The following is a 24,305-nucleotide window of genomic DNA, read 5'->3' on the forward strand; positions in this document are numbered from 1 at the left end:
ATAAAAAGCAAATCCCAAGTAACAGAAAGAAACCTTGTGCCCTCTGGCTGCAATGTACAGACGTAGAATGAAATGGTTCAATATTTTAAGAGCTTACTTTGAAATAGTTTTTGTACAAGGATAGAAGGCTATTTGGCATATTGTAGAACATATGGAATATTTAGTACACATGTGAAGGGCAGGTGGTACGCTAAGGAAGTAGCATTTACTCAGCATCCTCTCCGGGCCTTTTCCTGAGTCAGAAATATCTATCTTTTCTTATAGAACTGCACATAAATCCTTTAACACCCCATAAGTTGAGTATTGTTAGCTCTTCATTAAGGATTATTAATTATTATTATTATTATTAAGCTAAGGCTATTAATCCTATTTTAAACCATGTCTTAAACTGAAATTGATTAGATTTTGATTTGTTTGTTTTGTGTTATTGGGATTAAATCAATTTCCTGATGGCTTATGAATTTCTTTAATTCATAATAATTGTTAAGGATTGGATACCATGGCAGGGTACTGGCTTTAGAATAGATATTATGTTTCAATTTATAAAACACTTTTGCAACTATAGTTTTAATGAAACTGGCTGATAGATCAAGTAATTTTCTCTTCATGTCACAGGTATTGAATAACCTTGAGCATGTCTAGGAGCCAAAGAACTCAAACGGTCATGGAAAAAAAATGAGACACACTTTGCTGTTCTTAGGGTATAATTACTAGTGTTTATAGTATTTATAGTGAATCGTATTATATTCTGCCTAATCATCAATGGATATAATTAGATACATACATCAGCATGTATATTGTCCTCTACTATCTATATGATTTACTTCTAATTTTTGTTTGGTTTAAACTGGATATTATGCTTCCTAAATGAACATTTTACACCAAGATCCAATAAATATTCTCAGGGTTATATAACATCAAAATCTGATGAATCTTGGAAGCTTTAATACTCTTTCAGGCTTGCTTTGTCATATCTAATAGTAATTATTTACCTTTAAGCTGTCATCCAGGCATTCACATTAAACTTTTCCTTTCAGTTTAAGTTCCATTTTTTCCTCTATATGTTTCGGTGTAGCCTGGAAGTCTACTATGCATGTATCTTAAAATTATTATGGGACATTATGTTATTGATTTCTTTTTGAGGATAAAAAGAAACATTTCCAGTGTTCCCAATTTAGTCAATGTGGTTTTGAGATGTGTCTGTATTTGTTTTTTTCCTCTCATAGTCATTTACTTCTAAGCTATGTCTTCATTCACGTTTTATATTTCAATAAGTCCATGATCATATTACTCACTCTTCTAGAGTTAACCCTTCTATGGCTAAATTAGTATCTTCAAACTGGTAACACAGCATAAAACAACAAATAGGCAGAATTAAAAAAAAATTATGTCCTTATCTGAAATGGAGAGAGAGAGAGAGAGCGAGTGAGCGAGCGTGATATCCACCTTTTGATAGTTCACTTTTCAAGTGTCTGCAGCATCCTGATCTGGGAAAAGTCAAAGCCAGGAGCTGGGCACATGATCAGAGTCTTCCATGAGGTTTGCAAGGATCCAGGTACTTGATCCATCACTGCTACCTCCCAGGATCCATGGCGACATTTCCCCACACAGAGAAATGGAACATACAGAGAAAATGACTCAAGTTTCAGAAAGTTGAGTTGGGATGAACCAAAGCATGGAGATAGAAAAGACAGAATAGTTTCAAAGATGAGAGATTCACCTAATGTGATGAAACATATATGATTCTAAGGTTAGTATAGTTTTTCCTCAAGGAATTCTGTTACCCTGATTCTTCTTATATTTTCCATTTGCTTATTAACTATTCACATAAAATCACTTATAGGGCATTTGGGCTCTCAATAAAGCAGAACACAGAAATTTAAACTGTATGTTTTGATAATTTTATTTTCACACTGAAAAACGAACACCCATGTACATATGCACCAGAAAATTTCTTCCCAAAATATTTATCAGACTTTCATGGAATAAGAGGGAATAAAAAATGAAATGCCATGGAAAATAAGTTGGAAAAATAACTAGCTTTATAAAAGTATTCCAGAAAAATACTTGAGAAATCAGTATAGTTTCTAAGCTGTATATGCTCTTGAAGTATGTTTGCCTCATTAATAATGGAATAAAAACTAAGTATATTTAGCATTATTCAGAGCCTAATTACCACCATGTTGGGAATTTAAGTGTGAGCTCTGTAACAATCAATTATTATATATTGTGAGACTGTAGAAGTAGTCAGTAGAAATAATTGGAAGAAAAATACCAGATAAAAGATTGCTTGAAGTTGAAACGCTTCCTCTTATATATACTGGCTTTCTATTTTAAACTATTGAGTAGCAATAGTGAGTAAAAATAAAAATTTAAAATAGGACATCAGTGATTTTGTTAAAATTTTTACATTTATGACTGTTGCAGTAATTACATAAAAATGAAACTATGATCACAAGCAGTAGCTATTTGCTGCAAATGAAAATCAGACAATTTAATATCAGTCTGGTCATGAAAATACCAATTATTTATAAAATATCACTTTAAATAAAGATTGGATTTTGTAGTAATTAATGAATTTGAGAAGGAGAGAGAGCTGGAAAGGAAGACCCCAGGGGCCAGAACTTGAGTGGGGAAAAAGCCAGGAGGTGGAAATGCAGTGCAGCTCTCCCACATAGCCAGAGCTATCATTACTTCCTCTAATGGTCTGTATAATTAGGAAACTGAAATCAGGAGCCAGAGCTGGGGGTCCAGTCCAGGTATCTCAATTGCTGGGCTAAATGCCCACGCCCATGGATTGATTTTTTAAAGGCTGACTATTATTTGTAAAACCATTTGACACACACCTAAGTGTCAATTCATCATCACGAAATTTCAGTTTTATTTTAGCTTTGGCATAGATTAATGATTTCTTTAATTGTTATTCAATTCAAGAGTAAAGATGCTGGGTCAGTTTATCCTCTGCCAGTAGTGCCAGCACCCCACATGGGTGCTGGTTTGAATCTTAGCTGTTCTATTTCCAATTCAGCTCTCTGCTATGGCCTGGGAAAGCAGTAGAAGATGGCCCAAGTACTTGGGCCTCTGTATCCGTGTGGGAGATTGGGAAAACTCCTGGCTCCTGGCTTTGGATCTGTGCATTTCTGGCCCTTGTGGCCATTTGGGGAGTGAACCAGTAAAAGGAAGACCCTTCTCTCTGTCTCTCCCTGTCACTGTCTGTAACTCTACCTCTCAAATAAATAAAATCTTTTTAAAAAAAGATTAAAGGTGCTGCTGAGAAAATATTTTCGGTGAATAACATAGAATATTTTGTTTAAAATGGTCAATGATTTCACAATAGTCCTGTGTAGACAAAGGAAAGACACTCAGTGGCATAGTTTGCAGATATTTTCTCTCATTCTGTTGGTTGCCTCTTCACTTTATTGAGTGTTTTCTTTGCAGTACAAAAGCTTCTTAGCTTGATGTAATTTCATTTACCTATTTTGGTTTATATTGCCTGTACTTCTGGGATCTTATCCAATAAGTGTTTGCTTATGCCGATGTCTTGCAGTGTTTCCTTAATGTTTTTGTGTAGTAATTTGATGGATTCAGGTCTCAGGTTTAGATTCTTGATCTATTATAAGTTGATTTTTGTATAGGGCGTAAGATAGGAGTAATGTTTCATACTTCTGCACGTAAAAATGCAATTTTCCCAGCACTATTTGTTGAAGAGACTGCCCTTTCTTCAGAAAGTGATTTTAGTTTATTTGTCAAGGAATAATTGGTTGTGGATACATAGATTAATTTCTGGGGTTTCCATTCTATTCCATTTTTCCATGTCTTTTTTTGTGTGTGCCAGTCCCAGGCTGTTTTGATTATAGCTTCCTTATAATATGTCTTGAAATCTGATATTGTGATATCTCTGGATTTGCTTTTATTGCTTAATATTGGTTTAACTATTTGGATCTCTTTTGTTTCCATGTGAATTTTTGGATCATTTTTTCTAGATCTGAGAAGAGCTTCCTTGGTGTTTGCATTGGGATCACATTGATTTTGTAAATTGCTTTGAGTAGTGTGGACATTTTGATGATATTAATTCTTCAAATCCATAAAGGTAGAAGATTTTTCCTTTTAATTTTTTTTTAATCTTTTATTTAATGCATATAAATTTCCAAAGTACGACTTATGGATTACAATGGCTTTCCCCCCATACCGTCCCTCCCACCCACAACCCTCCCCTTTCCCACTCCCTCTCCCCTTCCATTCACATCAAGATTCATTTTCGATTATCTTAATATACAGAAGATCAGCTTAGTATACATTAAGTATGGATTTCAACAGTTTGCTCCCACACAGAAACATAAAGTGAAAAATAATAGATGATTTTTAAAAATGATGATGAAATCAGAGCAGACCTATTGTCATGTTTAATCCCAGTGAGAGTCAAGTTGGGAATTGATAATTTCTTTTTTTTTTTTTTTTTTTTTTTTTTTTTTTACAGAGGATCCGTTTAGTATGCATTAAGTAAGGATTTCAACAGTTTGCACCCCCATAGAAACACAAAGTGAAATATATTGTTTGAGTACTCGTTATAGCATTAAATCTCAATGTACAGCACATTAAGGATAGAGATCCTACATGAGGAGTAAGTGCACAGTGACTCCTGTTGTTGACTTTACCAATTGACACTCCTGTCTATGGCATCAGTAATCTCCCTATGCTCCAGTCATGAGCTGCCAAGGCTATGGAAGCCCTCTGAGTTCTCCGATTCTTATCTTGTTTAGACAAGCTCATAGTCAAAGTGGAGGTTCTCTCCTCCCTTCAGAGAAAGGTACCTCCTTCTTTGATGGCCTGTTCTTTCCACTGGGATCTCACTCGCAGAGATCTTTTGCCAGAGTGTCTTGGCTTTCCATGCCTGAAATACTCTCATGAGCTTTTCAGCCAGCTCCGAATGCCTTTAGGGCTGATTCTGAGGCCAGAGTGCTATTTAGGACATCTGCCATTCTATGAGTCTGCTGAGTATCTCACTTCCCATGTGGTGGAGTTGGAAGCATACCAGGGGATTCCAATTCAATCCCATCGAGGTGGCATGTACCAATGCCATCTCACTGTTCCAGGTGATCAGTTTCAGTTCACAGTTGGTCATGGTGAAGGGACTGGGAGTCAAAGGGAGCACATAGACAAGTCTAGTACCTGCTAACACTAACCGATGGAGTAAATAAAGGGGAGAGTGATCCTTTTAATTTTTTAAGATTTATTTTATTTATTTGCAAGACAGAGTTAGAGAGAGAGGTAGAGACAGCGAGAGATAGGTCTTCTATCCACTGGTTCATTCCCCAGATGGCTGCAATGGCCAGAGCTGTGCCGACCCAAAGCTAGGAGCCAGAAGCTTCTTCCGGGTCTCTCACATGGGTGCAGGAGCCCAAAGGAGCCATCTTCTACTGCTTTCCCAGGCCACAGCAGAGAGCTGAATTGGAAGAGGAGCATCTGGTACTGGAACAGGCACCCATATGGGATGCTGGTGCTTCAGGCCAGAGCTTTAACCCACTGCGCCACAGCACCAGCACCAAGATTTTTCCATTTTTTGTATCTCCTTCTATTTCTTTCCTTAATGTTTAACAAGTAATTTTCATTGTAGAGCTCTTTCACATCCTTGACTAAATTTATCAGCAGGTATGGCTTGTATCCCCCATTTTCATCATGATAGATCAACTAGCCAAAAATCTTACAAACAACAGAGGTAATCTACACTATTGACCAAATGGATCTAAATGATATCTACAAAACATTTCATCCCACAGCTGCAGAGTAGGATAGACCATATACTAGGCCATAAAATAAGTCTAAACAATTGAAATCTTACCATATATGTTTTCTGACTTCAATGTAATAAACCTGAAAATAACAACATAGTTAAGGTATGTTTGTCTTGGCAATTAATCACAGAAGGAGTTCTCCATACCGAGTTGGAAAGTAAACAAGATTATTACTTAATTAGGCAGTTATTGTCTATAAACAAAAAAGAAGAAATGGAATGCAGACTTTTTTGAAGATCAAAAGTTTCCTGCCTAGTGTAAATTAAATAATCATTTAAGTTTGTAAGTATGTGTTTATATCACTGTGTGTGTGTATACATACAATTTGAAAGACCTTGTTCTGTTTATTGCCTTACTGAAAGGAGCATGAACTTAGCTACAGGTCAAAAGTATACCATGCCTCTAACATAGAAAATAATTCTGCATAATATACTTGGAATTGATAGATAAATATCCATAAAGAAACACATTGGGTAGTGAGTTTGGTGGAACAGCTAGGTAGAGGAAAAAGACTGCAAATTCTACAGAAACAGAAACACCATGACATGTGTAAGACTCTATGTGGCTTCACCTTTTGCATAAGTATTGCATAATTTTCATCAATGTTGAAGTAGAAAGCTATTACGTTTGTATGTCACAACAGTTTAATAACGATATCTATTGGCTTCTCTGCAGTAGAAAAGGTGATCCCAAAAAGGAGAAATAAGATCATGTAGGGCTGACTACAACATGACATAGGGAGACATTCTTTCTAAAACTGTTTTGTGATGAAAAGCACAAAGCATTTGGAAAGTAAATGAAAATTCTAATTTTTCTTCGCTTCAAGGTTTATTTTATTCTGCCTTGTCTTGTAGAGTTAGAGGGTAATGTGCATGCTGTTATAGGCCTCATTTTTCAACAGAGAAGTGAATCCTTACACAGGTTCATTGGCATTTTAAAGATGAGCTATTAGCATAAGCAAGATAACACCTTTATTAATATAGTTATGCCTGAGATAAAGCAGAGTGGAGCTTTGATGTGTAATATTAATGGTGAAGGTTTTTTAAAAATAATAAAATATTTTAATTAATAGCTGTGTTCGAAAGGAGACATCACTCTCCTACTTCCTGCTTGACATGGGAGCATTATTAGTAACTTCTTCATTGTTTCCACTCAACATCTCATCAGTTACTATGTTTTTGATTTTTCATAATTGTTTTCTACTTTCAATTTTCACCAGGTTTTAATTTTCTATTGCCATTGTAACAAATTGTCCCAAATATGGTGGCATAAAACAGCACAAATCTTAAGGTTATAAATGTTGTAAATCTGAAATGGATCTCCTTGGCTAAAATAGAACTGTCACAAGTCCACATTCCTTCTGGGAGCTCTAAGGTAGAGTCAGATTTCTTGTGTTTTACAGCTTTTAGAGTCCACTGAGATTTCTTGGCTTATAGCTCATCCCCTCTTTTAAAGCCAGCAGCTAAGTTCTTTAAATCTGTCTCCTATCCTCATACTAGTGCCTCCTTCTTTCACTTATATAAGAGTCCCTGTGGATTTATCCAAATAATTCAGAATAACATCTGTATCTTGATGACTAATCACACTTCTAAAGTTCTTTTTACTATGTATGGTAACATATTAATAGGACACAGATATTACTGGGGGAAGACATTATTATACATACCAAAGTCCACCACCTAATTTCCAAATGTTCCTATTGGTACCACTTGTAAAAAGCATGTACTCCATGCCAACATCTCAAAAGATCTCAACCCATTACATCTTCAACACAAGTTCAACATGTTGTCTAGATCTTACCAACAGAAAAGTCTCAAATTCCATATTATAAAGCATTTGTATCAGGAATGAGTGTGACTCCTGTATGATTCATCTGATGGAAAATTTCCTCTCCATTTGTAGATCTGTGATAATAGAAGACAAGCTTTCTATGTCAAAGGATACAATGATGGTGTTTGCATAAAATACCAAATGCAGACATTCTCAATTGAAAATAAGAATGAAAGTAAAACAACAGCCACAGGTCTCAAGAAATTTTAAACTCCAGTCTGGCAAACATTAGGTTTCAAGAACTGAGAGTAATGCTCAGTGTTTTGTGGCTCTGCCCTTGGACTTATACTTCTTTCATGAAGAGCAAGCATATGTTTGCACCTGATAGTTTTGTAAGCCTCTTTCTGAATACAAAATTTTGAGAATCTGTTTTGTCTTCCTCTGTCTTTTTCAGTTGAAGGAGGCATAAAAGATGATGCTATAAAATTCCCTGGAATCGGTGAGTCTCCTGTGTATCTCATAGGGATTCCTTTGGGCAGGTGACTGCTGAACAAGGTTTTCATAAATAATGTCATCTCCATTTATCATTTCTACTGAGATGCCTAAGTCATGGGTGACATGCCTAGTCTTTTTTTATTTTTGAAACTTCTGTATTGAGCATTCTCTCTTCAATGTGTTTTCATACTACCTTTTCTATATTGTACCATCTATGCCACCTCACTTATTTCCTTATTGTACAGTTCTTTATATATTGTTCCTCTGGTTAGATATATTTTCTCTTTTTCAATATCATTACTTTTTTACTATATAAAATATAAATTTAAATACAGCAACTTATTTCCATTATGCCTAAGCTTTTCAAAAGAGATTTCTGAGTGTCTTAATATATCTTAACACTCTGATCTTTAGATCTTACAAAGGCACTAGTAAAATCTTTCTCTCCACAGTACATTTTTTTGACACCAAATCTCCTAATTTAAGCATATTTTGCAATTTGAATAGGCTAAGCATCTCCCTATTTTTTATGTTCTTGCTGCCTTTTTCATAACGCTTCTTTGTTCAATTTGTTCCCACATTTTACTATAAACTACATAAAGAAACTTGGTTTTCCCTTCAACAGTTTACCCAAACAATTCCTCAGCTAAATTTCCAAGCGTATTTTTTTTTAAATTCTGTTTCCCACGTTACTAAAGAACATGAACAATTCTGCTAAGTTGTCTGGAACGAAATAACAATGATGTCATTTCCTTCCATTTCTAATAGCATGTTTCTCCTCTTTTCCTTAATTCTTACCAATAACATCTTTTATATTCACATTTCTACCAAGTGTTTATTCATGATGATTTAGTGTTCTCGAAGAAAATATGTTTCCTTTTCTTTGTTCCTCACTGTCTTCACCAGCAGTCTTTAGCCTTCACATTCTGATTAATAGTCTTTCAAGGCAGTCTAAGCTTTCAGGTTGTGTTTCTGAAAATTCTTCCCATACCTTCTTAACTGATGGACTGGCAAATCTTGTCCACATTTTATTATATTTATTTTTATTGGTTTCTAATTGTTGGCATAATAAATTACCACAGAGTTAGAAGATTAAAACAATGTTATGTACAAGATATAATAGTCATCACTACTACTTTATATCAGAATCATTAATTTGTGATTACTGATGAAGTATTCTTTTGACTACTGTTGCCTCTGCATTTATAAAAAATCATGTCCATTGCACTGCCAACAAAAACAATAACATTTGCTTAAACTTGTTAGTATCTCGGGAGTACTTATAATGTGCCAGATAATTTTGTTAAGTGTTTTATATGGTTATTCAATTTGTTCCACACAATGGTGCCATGGTGTAGCTATTTGGCCCCTGAGTTCATACAAGAGATTATCCCCATCCCCATGAATTGTTAATGGTACTAAGAGGTTACAACTTAGTCCAATTTTGATGTTTAGAGACAGGGCCTTGGGGACATGATTAATTTTGGGTTCAGGCTCATAAGATTGAATCACTATGGCTTTGTAAGGAGATACATAGACACAGATGTGACGTAGCTATGGGTGCAGGGGACACCCTGGAAAAAAACTTACACCATGTTCTTTGGACTTGAACATCAAAAACCATGAGGCAAAAAATATTTTCTCTTTAATAGTCAGATGCCTCAGGTATTCTTTTATAGTAACTGATTCCTTTGATATCAATGGCCTTGTATGGTAGGTAATAATCATGCCACTCCATATTTGAAAGAACTGAGGCAAAGAGAGATGAAGTAACTTATCCAACTCATGTACTTGATTGGTAGATGAACAGCATCTAGTACCCAACCCAAAGAATTATTTTAAGAAATCCTGAATTCAATCATTATTATTTCCCTTCAAAATGAAGCACACATTACACCAGAATATTGGCCACATGTTATTCAGAATACTCAGCTCTAATCATGTATATTTGTTTCTCTCTAAATGTTCTTTTTGCTTTCTCTCTGTGTGGTTTTACTTTCTCATTCTGTGTTTTTGTGTATTGTGGTTATTGCTTTAGAAGATATTCCTTCATTTTCTCTATCCTTCAATTCCTATTTATTTATTTATCTTTCACAGAAACCTTTTATTCAAGGTATAAGAACTTCATGCATTTCTCTTTTTTTATTATTTTTAGATAGGCAGAGTGGACAGTGAGAGAGAGAGACAGAGAGAAAGGTCGTCCTTTGCCGTTGGTATACCCTCAATTGGCCGCCGCGGCCGGCGCGCTGCAGCCGGTGCACTGCGCTGATCCGATGGCAGGAGCCAGGAGCCAGGTGCTTTTCCTGGTCTCCCATGGGGTGCAGGACCCAAGCACCTGGGCCATCCTCCACTGCACTCCCTGGCCACAGCAGAGAGCTGGCCTGGAAGAGAGGCAACCGGGACAGAATCCAGCGCCCCAACCGGGACTAGAACCCGGTGTGCCGGCACTGCTAGGCAGAGGATTAGCCTAGTGAGCCGCGGCGCTGGCCCAGAACTTCATGCATTTCTTAAATATAACTTTAGGAACACAGAGATTCTTCCCACCCCACATCACCTCCCACCAACACTCTCACCCTTCATCTTTCCTTTCCTATTCCCATTCTTAGTTTTTATGAAGATCTATTTCCTCTTTTGAAAAATGTCTGTTTAAGTCCTTTGTCAATTTCTTAATTGGATTGGTTGTTTTGTTGTTGTTAAGTTTCTTGAGCTCTTTATAGATTCTGGATATTAATCCTTTATCAATTGTAGAGTTGGCAAATAATTTCTTTGATTGTATAAGTTGCCTCTTCACTTTGCCGAGTGTTTTGTTGCAGTGCAGAAGCTTCTCAATTTGATGTAATATCACTTGTCAATTTTGGCTTTGATGTCTGTGCATATGTGTGTCAGGGGTTTTTCAAGAAGTCTGTGTATGTACCAATGTCTTGCAGAGTTTCCCTAATGTTTTCTAATAATTTGATTTTATCAGGTTGTAGATTTATGTATTTGATCCATTTTGAGCAGATTTTTGTGTAAGGTGTAAGGTAGGGATAATTGCTTCATACATTAGCTTTTGGAGATCCAGTTTTCCAGCACCATTTCTTGAAGGAAAAATCGTTGCTCCAGGGATTGATTTTAGCTCCTTTGTCAAAAATAAGTTGGTTGTAGATGCATGAATTGATTTTTGTAGTTTGTCTTCTGTTTCATTGTTCTAGCCATCTGTTTTTGTTCCAGTACCAGGCTGTTTTGATAACTGCCTTGTAGTATGTCTTGAAATTTGGTATTGTGGTGCCTTAGGATTTGTTTTTGTTGTATAAGACTGCTTTAGCTATTTGGGGTCTCCTATATTTCCAGTGAATTTCAGGATTGTTTCTTCTAGATCTTTGAAGAATATCATTGGCATTTTGATTGGGATTGCATTGAATCTGTACATTACTCTTAGTAGTACAGACATTTTTATGTTTTTTTCCAATATATGAACATGTAAAGTCTTTCCATTTTTGTGTGTCTTCTTCGATTTCTTTCTTTAATGTTTTATAATTTTCATCCTAGAGATCTTTGATGTCCTTGGTTATATTTATGCTGTGGTATTTAATTTTTGTAGCTATTGTGAATTGGCTTGATCTTAGAAGTTCTTTCTCAGGGCTGGCGCCGCGGCTCACTAGGCTAATCCTCCGCCTTGCGGCGCCAGCACACCGGGTTCTAGTCCCGGTCGGGGCGCCGGATTCTGTCCCGGTTGCCCCTCTTCCAGGCCAGCTCTCTGCTGTGGTCAGGGAGTGCAGTGGAGGATGGCCCAGGTGCTTGGGCCCTGCACCCCATGGGAGACCAGGAAAAGCACCTGGCTCCTGGCTCCTACCATCGGATCAGCGCGGTGCGCCGGCCGCAGCGCGCCGGCCACGGCGGCCATTGGAGGGTGAACCAACGGCAAAAGGAAGACCTTTCTCTCTCTCTCTCTCTCTCACTGTCCACTCCTGCCTGTCAAAAAAAAAAAAAAAAAAAAAAAAAAAAAAAAAAAGTTCTTTCTCAGCTGTGGCATTGTCTGTGTATACAAAGGCTACTGATTTTTTTGTGTGTTTTAATTTTATATCCTGCCACTTACAAAACTTCTATGAATTCCAATATATTCTTAGTGAGGTCTTTTGGATCCCCTATATGTAGAATCATGTCATCTGTAAATAGAAGTAGATTGACTTTCTCCTTCCCAAATTGATTCATTTGATTTATTTTTCTTACCAAATTGTTCTAGCTAAAACTTCCAGGACTATATTGAATAGCAAAGAAGAGAATGAGCATTCATTTTTGGTTCCAGATCTTAGTGGGGGTGTTTCAAACTTTTACCCATTCAATAGGATGCTGGCTGTGTGTTTGTCATAAATTGCCTTGATTGTGTTGAGGAAGCTTCAGTCTATACCCAATTTGCTTAAGATTTTCATTATGAAAGGATGCTGTATTTTATCATATGCATGCTTTCTCTGCATCTACTGAGATAATCCTAGGATTTTTTTTTCAATTTGTTAATGTGATGTATTGCTTTACTGATTTGCTACTGTTGAACCATCCCTGCATAACAGGTATAAATCCCACTTGGTCTGGGTGAATGATAGTTCTGATATGTTGTTTGATTTGATTGGCTGGTGTTTTGTTGGGGATTTTACATCTATGTTCATCAGGGAAATTGGTCAGTAGTTCTCTTTCTTTCTTGTATCTCCTTCAGATTTAGGAATTAAGGTGATGCTGGATTCATGAAAGTAGTTTAAGAGGATTTCATCTCTTAATTGTTTTGAATAACTTAAGAAGAATCATAGTTATTTCTTCTTTAATTGTCTGATAGAATTCATCAGGACAATCTTGTTCTTGGATTTTTTGGGGGAAGGTCTTTATTACTGATTCAGTTTCAGTCTTGGTTATTGGTCTGTTTAGGTTTTCTCTGTCTTCATGGCTCTATTTATGTAGGTTGTATGTGTCTAGCAATCTATTCATTTTTTTCTAGGTTTCCCGATTTGTTTGCATTGAAGTCTCTGTAGTAATGATTGATGATTCTTTTTATTTCTGTGCTATCTGCTGTTCTATTTCCTTTTCTTCTCTAATTTTATTGATTTGGGACTTTTTTCTCTTTTTTTTGGTTAGTTGGGCCAATGATGTATTGATTTGGTGTATTTTTCCATAAAAACAGCTCTTTGTTTCACTGATCTTTTGTATTGTTTTTTGGTTTCAATTTTGTTTCTTCTCTAATTTTAATAATTTCTTTTCTCTTACTAATTTTGGATTTGGTTTTCTGTTGTTTATTTAGGTCCTTGAGATGCATTGATATCTCATTTATTTAGTGCCTTTCTACTTTTTTCATGTAGGCACCAATTGATAAAAACTGCTTTAACACTGCTTTTACTGTATCCCATAGTTTTGATGTATTGTTTTTTCATCTTAATTCCTTTCCAGAGAAGATACATTATATGATTTTTTTCTTTTTTTTAACTTTTATTTAATGAATATAAATTTCCAAAGTACAGCTTATGGATTACAATGGCTTCCCCCCCATAACGTCCCTCCAACCCGCAACCCTCCCCTTTCCCACTCCCTCTCCCCTTCCATTCACATCAAGATTCATTTTCTATTCTCTTTATATACAGAAGATCAGTTTAGCATACATTAAGTAAAGATTTCAACAGTTTGCTCCCACACAGAAACATAAAGTGAAAAATATTGTTTGAGTACTAGTTATAGCATTAAATCTCAATGTACAGCACACTAAGGACAAAGATCCTACATGAGGAGTAAGAGCACAGTGACTCCTGTTGTTGACTTAACAAATTGACACTCTTGTTTATGGCATCAGTAATCACCCTATGCTCTTGTCATGAGTTTCCAAGGCTAAGGAAGCCCCCTGAGTTCACTGACTCTGATCATATTTAGACAAGGCCATGGTCAAAGTGGAAGTTCTCTCCTCCCTTCAGAGAAAGGTACCTCCTTCTTTGATGACCCGTTCTTTCCACTGGGATCTCACTCGCGGAGATCTTTCATTTAGTTTTTTTTTTTTTCCCCAGAGTGTCTTGGCTTTCCATGCCTGAAATACTCTTATGGGCTTTTCATCTGGATCTGCATGCCTTAAGGGCTGATTCTGAGGCCAGAGTGCTGTTTAGGACATCTGCCATTCTATGGGTCTGCTGAGTATCTCGCTTCCCATGTTGGATCATTCTCTCCTTTTTTATTCTATCAGCTAGTATTTGCAGACACTATTCTTGTTTATGTGATCCCTTTGGTTCTTAGTCCTATCATTATGATCAATTGTGAACAGAAATTGATCACTGGGACTAGGGAGATGGCATTGGTACATGCCACCTCGATGGGATTGAATTGGAATCCCCTGGTATGTTTCTAACTCTACCATTTGAGGTAAGTCAGCTTGAGCATGTCCTGAATTGCACATCTCTTCCCTCTCTTATTCCCACTCTTATATTTAACAGTGATCACTTTTCAGTTAAGTTTCAGCACTTAAGAAGAATTGTGTATTGATTACAGTATTCAACCAAAAGTATTAAGTAGAACAAACAAAAAAATACTAAGAGGGATAACATATTAAGTTGCTCATCAACAGTCAGGGTGAGGGCTGATCAAGTCACCGTTTCTCATAGTGTTCATTTCACTTTAAGAGGTTTCCTTTTGGTGCTGAGTTAGTTGTCACCTATCAGGGAGAACAAGTGGTATTTGTCCCTTTGGGATTGGCTTATTTCACTCAGCATAATGTTTTCCAAATTCCTAACAGGGATCACTTTTCAGTTAAAATTTAAACACCTAAGAATAATTTTGTGTTAATTACAGAGTTCAACCAATGTTTTTTTGTTTGTTTGTTTTTGTTTTTTTTTGTTTTTAATTTGCAGAAACTTGCTTTATGGCATTACATGTGGTCTATTCTAGAGATAGTTCCATGTACTGGTGAGAAGAATGTGTATTCTGCATCATTAGGATGAAAAGCTCTGTAGGTATCCTGTAGGTCCATTTGGTCTATCATTGTGGTGGAATGAGAAGTCCATTGCCGAGATGGCCAATGGCAAGGGAAAATGCCTGGCAACAGGCTGTGATTAGATGGCTTCAGAAACTGCCTGGCAACAGGCTGTGATTGTTTAGGGCATAGATCGTCCCTTGACTGGATTGGCTGCCTTGGCTATATAAGTTGCTGTACCAACTAAAATAAACGAGTCTGCAGGCTGCCTGCCTCTGGTCTGCTTTCACCTGGCTCCCAGGGTCTGTGTGGTGACTCCATGCCTCTTGCCCCCACCACGCTCCTCCTTTCAGAACAAATGCAGCTCATACCATGTTGATTAGTTTTGTTGTTTTCTTGCTGATTTTCTGTCTAGTTGATCTGTCCATTGCTGAAAGTGGGGTGTTGAAGTCCCCCAGTACTATTGTATTAGAGTCTGTGTTTTCTTTTAGGTCTGTTAACATGTCTTTTAAATAGACCGGTGCCCTGTAATTGGGTGCATATATGCTTATTATAGTCACATCTTCCTGTTGAATTGATTCCTTAATCATTACATAGTGCCCTTGTTTGATTTTTTTTAGTAGTGTTTGTGTTAAAATCTATTTTGGTTGATATTAGGAAGGGCTGTAACAGTTCTCTTTTGGTTTCTGTTAGCATGGAATCTCTTTTTCCATCCTTTAACTTTCAGTCTGCAGGTATCTTAGTTCTTGAGATTTGTTTCTTGTAGGCAGAAATAGGTGGGTCTTGTTTTTTAATTCATTCGGTAAGTCTATACTTTAAACTGGAGAGTTGAGGCCATTTACATTCATGGTGACTATTGCTAAGTAATGACTTGGCTCTGTCATTTTCCCATAAATATTCCTATTGTTTACTTTGGATTTCCTTTGTATTTTTACTAGGAGATTTTCTACCCTCACATTCTTTCATAGTGATGACCATGCTCTATGTTTCTGTGTTTAGCACATTCTTAAGCACCTTTTGTAAGGTTGGATAAGTGATTTCAAATTCCTTCAATTTCTGTTTATTATGGAATATATTTATTTTGCTTTCATTCTTAACTGAGAACTTCGCAGGGCACAGTATTCTGGGTTGACAGTTTTTTTTTTCTCTCTCTCTTAAGATTTGGCATATATCTCACCATTATCTCCCAGCCTGTAGGGTTGCTGATGAGAAGTCTGCTGTGAGTCTATTTTAAGATCCTCTGAAAGTAATCTGAGATTTCTCTTATGCATTTCTTTTTCTATGTTTTATTGTGGAGAGTTTGACTATGATGTGTCATGGTGAAGATTTTTTCTGGACATATCTATTAGGAATTCTATGTGTCTCCTATACTTGGTTATTCCTTTCTTTCTCCAAATTAGGGAAATGTTTTGTAATTATTTCACTGAAAAGGCCTTTAATTCATTCTTCCCATCCCTTCAGGAACTCCTAAAACCTGCTTGTTGAGTCATTTGATAATATCCTAAATATCTCCAGAACTGGTTTTTAGTTTTCTCATTTCTTTTTTTTTTTAATCTGACTGTAATTTTCCAGAGATTTGTCTTCTAACTTGGATATTCTTTCTTCTGACTCATCAAGTGCATTAAGGCTTTCCACCACATTTTTTATTTGATATATTGAGTTCTTCATTTACAATATTTCATTTTGATTTCTCTTTAAAATCTTGATTTCATGGGAAAATTTTCATTCATGGATTTTTTTAATTCATGTATTTGCTTCTGATTATTTCTAAGTAATCCCATGATCAATTTTTTGAATGCTGTTTCTGACATTTCTTCAATCTCTTCGTCTTCACATTCTAGTATTGAAGTGATGTTGTGTTCCTTTTGGGGCATCATATTATCTTCCTTTTTCTTGTTTTTTGAATTTCTGTGTTTATTTTTATGCATTTGTGAAGATAGTTGTTTTTCTTTTTCCCCCTTTCTGATGGCTTTTATCTTTGGAGTATGCCTCTGTGGCTTAGTTTAGTATCAACTCTTTCCGTGAGTACTCAGTGGCAAGTTCTTGGAGTAGCCAGGGAGCTCTGGTCAGTGCTCCAGCATGAGGGTAGTATCCATGGTGACACCTAAGTTGGGCATCATAAATCTCTCTCTATATATCTTTTTTTTTTTTTATCAGATCAGAAGGTTTGATGAGCTCTGTTGGTGTAGTCTCACACTCACATCCTGTCATACAAGGTGATCAATGCCCAGGTGCTAGCCTCATTGGGTGTAATATTCATTTAGAATCACAGAAAGGCTCTATTCAGTCCTCATTGTGAGCATGGATTCTGCAGCAATGACCTTCCCCAGGCTATCAGTGAGTCTCCAGTACCTGGAGCCACCCACAATGACTGCCCAGTGACCCAGCCACACCCTGTGCCTTCTAACACAACCACAGTATTTTCACAGTCCCATCATGCAAGGCTCTCTTAGTCAAGGATGCCTAGCCACTTGTCAATTCTCCCAGCCAGTTCAGGCATCTCCTCTTGGCTGGTTACTTGGTACATGGATACAAGCTGGTGCAGCTGTTAGGTATGTCCAAAATTGCACCTGCCTTCTCAACTAGTTACATGATACCATTGTCAGCTGATCAGAGAGAGAGAAATATGTCCTTTTTTCCCCTCTAGGTTAGCAGGTACACTGTCCCTTTTAGGGCTCCAAGCCAGACTCACATCAGGCTTTCCCCACAGCTTTATTGCCTGTGGCTTGGGCTTTTGCAGTCTGGTCTCACTTCACTCTTCAAAGCTGGTACTCAGTTGCTGGGGTCCTGTGTTGTGTCCATGTCCATGCTGTGTATCTACACCCTCCACATAGATATATATTGTCTCTGTAACTTGTGTGGAGTTTCCACTGGAGTTTTCTCCCTAACTCTTCCCTGAGATTTCATACTCCCCACTTTTTAAAAACTATCTCCCTCCAGACTAAAGCAGTAAGCTCCCTTCTTATTCTGCCACCTTGGCACCTCTCCATTTTATATTTTAAACACCAACTTCTCCATAACCTATCTAATAATTTAACCTTAAGTTTCTTAATTAGTACCTATAGTATTTTTTAGGTAGGAAGTCAGAAATGAGCTTATGTGTGTGTGACAAAGGCATAAGGAATTGACATCTAGATCTAGCATCCGCATCTCAAAGTCATCCCAATAACCCTCCAGGTGCAGCCCAGTATCTGCACTTCAAACACCCTGCTGGATCCTGACCTTCCAGGGGGTCCTGCCCCTTCTACCCAATAACCATCCTTCCTCTAAAGCAGGGCGGGATGCCAGCCAGGCTTCCCCTGTCTGATAACTCAGAAAGGAATTTTTCATATTTACATCCAACAAGTCCTTTGTTCAGGAGGAGAGAAGGAGAAGTGGGAAGGCAAGACCTATCCCCTTAAAAATTCCCAGCCTAAATGTAAACTGTGCATTCTCTCTCAGGTCCTGTCTGGAGAGGTGCCCATCCATTCTTACGGATGTCCCTACCCTAATAAACCTTGCTATTTTGCTTTCCACTACTCTCTGTCTCACGCCTGAATCCTTTCTTGCGTGAAGACAAGGACCCTTTACTTTTCTGGTAACAGTATTCATTCAAGCAATAACCATGCCTATTTTGTAACATTTTTATTTTTTCTGTAGCATAGAAGTCATATTTTTCCTTTGTGTTGCCATATAAATATTATTGATCTGTTCTAAATAATGAATTTATTAAAGATTATCAGAATTTTCTGTTTAATAATCTTTAAATAACTGGTTTGTATATATGTGTGCCTGTAGGTAAAGAAAAAAAATCAAAGACACTGTTATGGTATAACAAGCAAAACATCTAAGATTAATGTCCAAGGTATTAATTGATATTTATTGTAGTTTTTATAGAAACTAAATATTGAATTACAAGAATGTTGTCAATTGAAGTTGGTTGTTAACATTCCTAACATATCTTTTGCTTATACAGGCTCATATAATATCAACAGGAAAACAAAAAAAAATTGACAATGACAGATATCATTCAAATTAATCTTCCACAGACTATATCAAGAAATTTCATTCAGTGCCCTTTAGAGCATTGATTCTCTAATCATGGCTATGACCTTTCATTAAAGGTTTTCTGAGTTCACAAATAAATGACATAATTCCATCAGTGTCTAAGGGTGATTTAAGAAAGAAATTAAATTACATATGCAAAGCCAATAAGCTAATAAATGTTAGCTTACAAAGTAAGGGTTTGGATTTCTGTTTTTTGTCTTTAGATAAAAGAGTAAACATCACAGAATAAATTTCTCAATTCAAAAAAACACATATTAGGTGCTTAATATGTGGAAAACTCTTACACATGCTGTAAGATAAAATACAAGTAAGGCTTTTGAAAAACACTTCACATTTTATGGGGAGACAAATGTTTATAAAAAAATTAAAAGCATGTTAAATTGTTTTAAGCACTATGATACAAGTACAAAATGCATTTCCAGTGCCTCAGCAAGAAATGAAGAGAGAACTAATACTGGGTCTTTAAAAACATGTTTCAAAACACAAAGATGTGGGAAGGATACAGAGGAATAGCACAGGTGAGATCACATTACTTCTGCCTTTGTTAGAGACAGAGGGAGGAGATGGCTAATGAACTCAGAGACAAGGAGAGGATTTTTGAAGTTTTCCACTTAATATAAGTGACACAGACATATTACAGAGTTAGTAGAGTAAGTATTTCCACCTACCCCTTTTTTCCCTTATGTCCTCCTGCCATTATTACACTGTGGCTGATTCTAATGTTATGTGAAAATGGCTGTGGAGAAATTATTGTTATCTCGGTTCTTTGTCTCACGTGGAAGAAGAATTTCCAAGTGGATGGCAAAGAGATTTAAAATTATTTATTAGAATCAAGGACCTCCAGCCAGAGCAGCATGGAGAGGTGGGGCATCCAAGAGAGAAAAACCCAAAGGGACTGGTGGCCCTCAGCTTTAAGTACAATTGTGAAGGAATGATCTTGATGGTTAGATTGACATTCAGTTACCAAGAGGGACAAAAACCATCAAAAGACCTCTTTTACAATTCTCCATCCTGTCTGGTGGGCTAAGGGTGGGGTAGATAACTTGTTTTCACAATAAGCTGTGAGTTCTGGAGGAGCTCCCTTGGTATTCTCACAGTAAATTTGGAGATTCTAAAGGAAGGAGGGCAGCCTGTTTTTCTTGCTAAAGATAAAGTTTTGGGGAAGGAAGCAAGTATTTTATACCCCAAATTCCATTGAAATCCCCTGATTATTAACCCATCTGACTCCTCACACTAACTGGAAGTCAGAAGCAAGAATGCCTGTTTATATTAGATCAAGGCACAGGCACAGTAAAGAAGGGAGGGGCGTAGACCCTGAAAAACATATGGTAGACATTCAGCACAAATTATATGGAATCATAAAGGGCCAAATGATTAGCTACTGCTGGAATACAAGAGAAAATTTCACTGTATGAGATGTTGAAGTTGGACTTGGAATGGTGAGCAGTGCTTTATCTGGAAACAATGGAAGCCACGTGAATTCTATGTAAAAAGAGCTGCATAAGGAAAGATATTGGAGTGTATGCAATTTTGGAATTATGGAAGGTTCTGTGCTGTTACTCTACATTTCAAGTGTTTCCCTAAGTAATAAGATGAGAGTCTAGAAATTCTGGTATTTGTTACTTCAGGAAAGATAAGACCTATAGTTTTTATAGATTTAAAGTTCTTTTCACTGTAGAAGAAAGATCATTGAGAGTATTTCATGTGGGAAGGGATGACAAAAAGGGATGCTGGAAGTGAGGAAGGAATCTGAGGATAATAAAGAGAAGCGGGAAAGAAGAGGAGCAAGGAGCAGGAGAGGAGAGGGATGTCTAGACACAAGAGGAGGAGAAGGAGATGTAGAAAGTGGTTTCTTTTTGGAATAAAAAAGATCAGGAACTTAAGAGTAAGATACTTTTTTTTTTTCAAATCAAATCCAGAATTAGCATTCATTTGTTACTTATCCTTGATGAAATTTCATCTATAAAATTTCAAAGAATGTTGAACACCTAAGTTGTTTGAAAAAGTAAATGTAGTATCCTTAGGTACTTCCCCTCCTTTTTCCTGTAATTTTTTTATTATTACTCAACGGAATTAGTAATATTGAGTTTAGCCCTGACACTGCTACAGAATTGTGAAAAACACTATAGCATCCAGGTTAATTGCAAAGCTATTGAAATTCAGCATTTACAGTCTAATTCATGTTCCTTTTTTGTCCTTAAGTATAAGGATGTAGGAAAGAAATTCCATCATCAGATTCACTAAAGAATCCATTTGATATACCAACCCCTCAGTGATCAGCAAGTAGTTACAGAGTTATTTACAAACCATATCAAGGAAGATAGAAGTTGCTATCAAAAGATGTATTACCTGTCTGAGATAAAATAGTGAAAAGCAGGTTATCATTCCACATAATTTTGTTATGTGTGCACAAACACACACACACACACACAACACCCCCAAAAATTTTTTTTGGAAAGAACTTTAGCACTTAGAAATGGCAGCAGAAACTATTTTGACAAATGTATGATCAAATACAAAGAGGAAAAAAAAACAGAAGAATGACTGGTGCTTTCTAGAACATGTTGTGCTAAAATGTGCATTCTTAATTCATAAACAATGAAGAGAACAGCATCAGTAGGCAGCCTCTGATGATTCCTTGGATAATGTGTGGTTGCTTGGAATTCTTCTTTCTAAGGGCACGCAAGGGAGAACATTGTGGTCCCACAATGCCCTATCTCTCTTTTTAGCAGTTAGCTGGATTTTATTTAACGTGCTGTTACAATCTGGCTTTTTTCACAGTTCACCTGACTTACCATAGACTGATTTTTTAAGGAATGACTGTCATTATAAAATATAGACATTTTTAAGTCACCTTTAGGTTTCATTTAGTCTAAAGACTCTGAAGTGCCTTTTATAAATTAAATGTCTCAAAATTTAATGTTAATTCTATTTGGTTTATAAGCCATTCAAAAATTTTTGCTATAAATAATATTGCATATGCTTATAATAATAATATTCTAAATGAATAGTGTTTTAAATACCATCAGATTTTCATTTTACATAATAGGTTATGTCTACATGTATTCTAAATACTGCCCTCCCCGTTGAGGAGATAGGAGCTTTATCAACTGAAAAGAGAGTCCATCTTGTTTGATCACTCTTCTTTCTTTAATCAAAGAATGAAATTCATATGCTCATACCCTTGTACACTTTAATAATCCTTCACAAACTGGCTGGAACTAAAAAGTTAACCTTATTGTGTCCACTATGGTATATGTTAGGCATGCCCCCAGCAATAGAGATTATCACAACATATTGATTCTGCTATTTGTGAGGTCCACCTATTTAACAAATGTGAAGACAGACCTATTTTTAATCCTTTTGTTGCTTTGAATTTTTAACAACATGCCCTTCTTCTGTGTCATTTTTGGTGCCTTAAACTTACCTAAGAATTTGTATCTTGAGAGAATGCCCTGAATAAAATTTGGTTTCTGAGCTGACTTTACTCTAACAAGAGGACAAAAGAAAAATAGGCTAGAGAAGGTCAGTATTATCATTATATGTGGACCCTTGTTATTCTGGCTGAAGATTTATTTTGGAAATTAAATGGTACCACAGGTTTCGCAGCTCATCAGAATTCTTTGTGAACTAAAGAGGACAATTACAATCTGTTATTAAGGCAATGTGAGTGTCTGTATCAATACAACTTTTTAAGAGCAAGTGACACAGGTCAAATACTCTAGTGGAAAATGCATGTTGGTGGTGTTGGTTTCATGGTTAACACTGTCCTAGATACGACTTGAAAGGAATAACCCAGTTGTAATAGACTATGACAAATTTTCAAGTCACAGAGGTACCTCATTCCATAATTTGAGTCTGACTGTCATCTCTGATGGTCCTTGATGTTTCTTTCATATGGACCCTCTGATATCAATGTAGTAGATAAGTCTTTGAGAATTGCTGTATTAGAATTTCAGCTATTCAGGAACTCGAAAGATGTGCTTGGAAGATTAAAAACTTCAGTTTCATAAGGATCAGAAGCTGGGACTCATATACAGAAGGAGAGCAGGTTAGATTAAGGTTAAATGAATAAATGCCCATGTAAAGAGGAGATGGAAAAAACCACAAATATTTCAGACTTTCTCAAAAATCTGCTTCAGTTTCTGGCAACTTTTTTTATGCAGCATTTTTAATTTTATGCAATTAATAAAATTCTAAATTTAACTCATTAATTATATACTGTTATTGAAAATCCGGAGTGTTTTGCCCCAAAGAATGAAAAACTTATATTTTTGTAGATGCCATATTAAATTACTACCTAATTTATAAAATTCTTTATTTTAGTGTTCTTCCAATTTCTGATTTCTTCTCTCATTTCTCAGCGAACTCTATATAGTTTTTCTCTGGTTTTCATCCTCAGCTGGTTCCATGCGTTTTGACATTTTCAAAAAATTTAACTAATTCAACATCTTCTCTAAACTGTGTTGAGATGTGTCAAATATATTTAAAAACTATTACAGTGAATAGTAAGATAAGCATGAAATACTCATCATCTATATTTTTTCATATTTTATAATTATCTACATATGTTTACATGTATATTTTAATGGAACCATTTTCTAGTACATTATAAAAATGGTGTCAATATCTTAATAACTCTAAATGTAAAATGAGTCCCTTGTGTAACACTACTATTGTATAATTTTTATTAAAATTAAAAAATAATTTCAAAAGTTATCTAATAAATTCTGTATAGTCAGATTATCCCAGTAGTCCCCAATGTGTTTTTAACCTTTTTCTTTATTTGAGAGGCAGAAAGACACAGAAAGGGATGGATAGACACACAGAGAGCTCTCATCTGCTGGTTCACTCCCCTAACACCTGCAATGTCTTGGGCTGGGCTAAGCCAAAGCTGGGAGTTAGGTACTCAATCCCCGTCTCCCACATAGGTGGCAGAAACCAAACCACTTGAATCATCACTGCTGCCATCCATGGTGCTCATTAATAGAAACCTGGAATCCCATTAGGACTCAAAGTGGTCTACCACGATGTGTATGTGGATATCTTAACCAGCATCTGAACTACTAAGCCAAATGCTTGCCCTTTAAATGGTAGTTTTTTGGCTATGGGGGTGTATCAGGTGTCAACTAGGCATCATTCATTTTGTTTCATTGTATCTCTTAAACATGCTTTTACTTTTCTCATTTTCCCCATAAATATAATGTTTTAGAGATAAGGTAAGTTGTATTTTAGAATGTCTTTCATTCTGAATTTGTCTGATTTGCATTCTGATAATGTCATTGAAC

At 36.3% G+C, this 24,305-nt stretch overlaps 1 long non-coding RNA gene across 1 annotated transcript in view; it reads left to right on the top strand.

The window, feature by feature from the left end:
* LOC149126306 (uncharacterized) overlaps positions 1 to 24,305 on the top strand; it is a 125,131-nt gene that overhangs the window by 77,498 nt on the left and 23,328 nt on the right. The window contains exon 2 of the long non-coding RNA XR_016234950.1: positions 8,017 to 8,061. This is a non-coding gene — a long non-coding RNA (uncharacterized LOC149126306). The remainder of the gene's footprint in view (positions 1 to 8,016; positions 8,062 to 24,305) is intronic.

Source organism: Oryctolagus cuniculus, chromosome 6 (genome assembly GCF_051225735.1).
Source record: "Oryctolagus cuniculus isolate XC-2025 breed Fujian yellow rabbit chromosome 6, ASM5122573v1, whole genome shotgun sequence".
Taxonomy (NCBI): domain Eukaryota; kingdom Metazoa; phylum Chordata; class Mammalia; order Lagomorpha; family Leporidae; genus Oryctolagus; species Oryctolagus cuniculus.